The sequence below is a fragment of the Limulus polyphemus genome, unplaced genomic scaffold (genome assembly GCF_000517525.1).
Source record: "Limulus polyphemus unplaced genomic scaffold, Limulus_polyphemus-2.1.2 Scaffold2013, whole genome shotgun sequence".
Taxonomy (NCBI): domain Eukaryota; kingdom Metazoa; phylum Arthropoda; class Merostomata; order Xiphosura; family Limulidae; genus Limulus; species Limulus polyphemus.
Genome location: NW_013667623.1, coordinates 165,423 through 170,074, shown reverse-complemented (window position 1 = coordinate 170,074; position 4,652 = coordinate 165,423). Strand labels below are relative to the sequence as shown.

Genomic DNA, 4,652 nt, shown 5'->3' with positions numbered 1-4,652 from the left:
CAAGAACACAACGTTGTTCCAGGAAGACGGAGCACCATGTCACACTGCTAGAAACACCCAAAAGTGGCAGGATGAAAATGGTATCCAGTAGTTGCCCTGGCCCAGCCAATCTCCTGACATGAACCCCATCGAAAACCTCTGGGCCATACTCGACCGGCAAGTCAAGAAACAACCAAAAAACCAACTTTGAAGAGCGATCTACTCCAAGTTTTGAAGCAAGAGTGGGTGAAAATCCCACAATCTAAAATTGACGAGATGATTCTCACGATGCTCCAAAGGATCAACGAACTCCACGAAGCAAAAGGAAGTTCTACTAGATATTAATTAAATTATTAATATATCAATTAATGTGAATATGACTGAAATTTTTCATTTTTTCTGAAAAGGTGGTGTCTATTTACTTGTGACCACGCTGTGTATTTAAATAAATCTTCACTTTTACTTTTCAGCCAACCATTTCAATTTCTTATTTGACTAACTCCGTTATTCTTCTACAGTCCTCTAAGGCTCCAATTATAGTAATCGATTTAAACTTCATAAATTGATAATGCTTTTTTAACACCGCCACATGGCCCAACCCAGCATCTTGATGTGGATCCAAAAATATGGGTAATTCTAGAAAGGTTTGGGTTGTTTTGATTAGACAAAAAGACGTTTAGCACTATTTTCGAGGTCTAGGTCACTGGACCAAACCCATGACCTGACCTGAGACCATAAGAGCCAACATGGAGAAATTAACTTATGAAGTAAAACGATGTACCACTAAAACATGCTTGAAATGTTCTAGATATGGTTGTGAATGTGATGGTTTAAGTGTAATGATTAAGCTAAATTGTTAGATCAGGTCGGATGAGGGAAGAATTTATTCGAAGATATCCCAATCGATGTGACAAACCAGCTGAAACGGAGATTATTGCATTGACAGTGAAACACTAATTTAAAAAAAAAAAGAGGCACAATATTATCATTACATTATCAACATTTTGTGAAACTAATGGCACAGCAAAGCCCAAAGATGCAGTGTTGAAGTTGAAGCAGATGCATTACAAGATGATTTCTTTAGCAATTCTCACACTAAAAATGCTATTTTTGCAAGGAAGAGTAAATATAAGAAGGATGGTACAATACCAAGTTAACAAACTACCATAGTATAATTCATATATATTTCATCATATTATGTTTTCATTAATATTTAGTTTAATTTTTCGTTTCAGAAGTTGTGCAGAGTTTCATTCATGGAGATATATCGAAATAACCCTAAATCACTAATTTTCAGAATGACTCCCCTGTCGATCATTCTGGGGTCAGTACTAAAAGACGCTGGGCTGGCTTGTGTGGCAGGTGTTAAAAATTGTATTCCTTGTACTCTTTGTAACCTGACCCAAATTTTTATTTGCAGCCACCCTGTTTTTCTGTAAGGTTTGTTTTTTTGTTCAGTTAAGGACAAAGCTACTCAATGAGGTATCTGTTTTGTGCCGACCACAAATATCAAATTCCGATTTTTAGCGTTATAAGCCTTCAGACTTGCCGCTGAGCCACTGGGGAGTATTAGTTTGTTTTAGAGCACCATGGGGAATTGAGCTACGGAATTTAGTTTTGTAAGTCAACATATTTACTGCTGGCCTATTCTATAAAGAACATGTCTATCTTGAATATTTAACTTTATTTTGAAATATTTGATCAGTATCTCCAATTAACAATTTACAACAGATAATTGTCATATTCCTTCAAAATTTGCTTTTGTGAAATTTGTAATCACAATATCATTATCCCTAATTTCTATATGTAGTAAAATATCCAACCTAGGTGAGAAATGATCATCTGCACTCAGAAGTTCCCAAAACTTTACCCTCTCAACCATTTCTGTATTCGATGTTGATGATAGATATAAAATGGTATTGATATTAGTAAATTCTTTGACCAATTGGTGAAAAAATATTATCCTGAACAGTTTATAAAACTTGTTTCGCTCAAAGTTTGACTAAAATGTCTTAGTCCATATACTTGAAATTAATATCCACCATAATTATGACCTCATTAATGAACAGCTAAAATCTTGATCTCATTGTAGTTTTTCATTAATTTTATAAGTTTCATTTGAATTTCAACTAAAAGCCTCCTCCCCTATATCTACTAACAGAAACCCAAATAAATTCAATTTCCTTGTTATCATTTTTGATTTTCTCAACTTCAAGGTGATACAACTCACATTTTACATATCAAGCCACTCTTCCCCTTTCTTAGCACTCAATCTATACTCATTAAATGATATATAGCTAAGAATTTTAAAATACATTTGTGTTTTTAAAGTTGTCTACAGTTAATAAAGTTTTAGTTATTCCCATTATATTGAAATCCTCTATTCTGACTGGTGCTCGAAAGTCACTTATTTATATTTCTTAAACTTCTAGTATTTTGTTTCTTCCTATACTACATCTTAATTTTCCTGGCTCTCACCACTGTCTAGTCCTTAAGTGATTGAACAAATCACAAACTGTACTAATTACTGTTCTGGCAGTTAATCCCAGCCATAAGAATAAAGAGGTCATTGATGGTATCCTGGCTGACCACTGCAACTTTTTTGCACCTCTTCAAGTGCTCCAGTTGACTTGTCGAACACAGCCATGTAAGTACTTTCATCTTCTTCCTTCTAATCATCAGCTGAGCTGCTTCACAAAAGTTTAATTTTTCTCCAATTAAAATCGCCTTAAACTACAATTCCTGGACAAGCCAGGGCACAAGAGGTTCACGAACCACCATAACATGCAGTTGCAGATATCCATGTGCTGGATTGTTTTGTAAATGTGTCATAAGCATGTATCACTTAGTTCCCTTGATAAACTTGTTGAAGATCTCTTCACAATCTGCTAATGCTACTACAGGGTATGCTTTCCTATGCAAGTGGCATAGATTATTTATCAAGGCACCCAAGTTTTCTGAGGAGCCCATCCTTCCAGACCCAGTCATCACACTGGAAGTACCCTTTTTGACTGTTTTATTGTAAAATCTCTGCTATATGACTACCTTTCCTAGTTTATGGCATCCAAACTCGTGTGCATCTGCAAGTACTGTTCTCAACCATTCACGTAGACTTTTCAACATTGTGGGAAAATGGAGTTAGGATGTCAGCCATATATCACATGAATGGGGAGGGACATTTCCCACCCGAACGTGATTTACACAGCCTAGACTTAGAAGTATCCACCAAGTCCTTGTATCTACCAGGTACTCCACTACCATTTCTGTAACTTAAGCAACAGCTTGCTGCTGGCCCTCCTGCACTTTCTGTGCAATTAATTGGTACAGAGGTAAGATATGGATATGGGCTGTCAACAAACTAGTAACTTTTAGGCATTCTGATTTCATGTCACATATCTAGCATCAAAGTAAAAGGTTACAAAAAATAACTGGTGAATCTACAAGGTAACTTAGAGGTTTAATCCACTAGGTCTACTTCAAAGTTTGAGACAGGAGAATCTACTACTTTTGCTTCAAGGTTACATATAAGTCATCATTTAATTCAACATTTCAAGGAGAACAGTTAACTATAAAGTTACACACATATGACAATCCACAGTTTGCCAGTTGAGCTTCCAAGTTACATATAATCTTGCAAGTAAACTTTAAGTAACAAAATATAAAAGACTTTTAACATGATAATTCCAATTTAAGGCTGATGGTGCAACTTAAACATAATAATCAAGGAAAAAGCAACAAGTTATAGAGTGTACAAGAGTTTCAGTAAAGGTATTAATTTCAAGTTGTACAAGTACAAAATAATTTAAATTTTAAAAAATCACAATCATCTGAATGCTTAGTGAGGCTTTCATCTATTTTATAACAAATATTCTTCAAACTAAACTCCTGATACAACTTGCTATTGTAAATATTAACTAGTATCAAACACAATCATTTTACCTCACAAAATGCTGATGTTATAATTTACATCATATTTTTTTAAGCTATTTATCTAAAGAATTTTCAGATCTCAAGTGATTATTGCTTTTCTAAGAAGCTTATAAAGTCTTAATTTTCTTCAGGAAGGCATTCAAATCACTTATGAGATTAGTTGTTACAAAGATCAGTTCTTTCTATGAAGCTTATAAGTAACTTACTATAGCCTTTTTTTAGGTTTTCATCTTTCATATTACCAATTATTAGTAGAAGGAATTTAACTCTGATGCATAAACCTAAAAAAAAAAAAAATGCTCATAGTTCATACTCTGTTATAGATAAGAAATGGTTATGGCAGATTGTAGCAGATAGGATGTCTGGTTTGTAAAGGGTTAACAGCTTGCCACTAGGTCAATGATAAATGTAACCTTCACTAGCTGCTACATAAAGAGGAGAATCTGTTAAAAAAAAAAGTTCATTAAGCTTTAGCCATAATAGTAACAGAAAAACAAAAAGCATTAGTTAAAGCCACAGGCACAAGGCTAAGAAAGGTATTGTTCACTTGATGTATTATGTGCTTTGTTCCGAAATGATTCCTTGCAGTTTTAAGCTTTATATATACACACACACACACATATATATATATATAGGGTTTGGGGGGGGGGTTGGAGTAGGTTTCTTATTTGTTTAATCTACTTCGTTAGTACTTGTGCCTGGTGGTACTTTAATTACTATTATTTATTGACAAAGTTATTTCT

General features: G+C 34.2%; 2 protein-coding genes across 6 annotated transcripts in view; one reads left to right on the top strand and one right to left on the bottom strand.

Moving 5' to 3' along the window:
• Positions 1–2,334: 2,334 nt before the first annotated feature.
• The window catches only part of LOC111087326, a 106,699-nt gene continuing 104,381 nt past the window's right edge, over positions 2,335–4,652 (top strand). For all 5 annotated transcript variants that reach the window (XR_002612033.1, XR_002612032.1, XR_002612034.1 and 2 more), the window contains exon 1: positions 2,335–2,626. The gene's annotated coding sequence lies outside the window, so the exon portion shown is untranslated. The remainder of the gene's footprint in view (positions 2,627–4,652) is intronic.
• Positions 3,498–4,652, bottom strand: part of LOC106465650 (rhotekin-2-like) — a 159,864-nt gene continuing 158,709 nt past the window's right edge. The window contains exon 9 of the transcript XR_002612031.1: positions 3,498–4,352. The gene's annotated coding sequence lies outside the window, so the exon portion shown is untranslated. The remainder of the gene's footprint in view (positions 4,353–4,652) is intronic.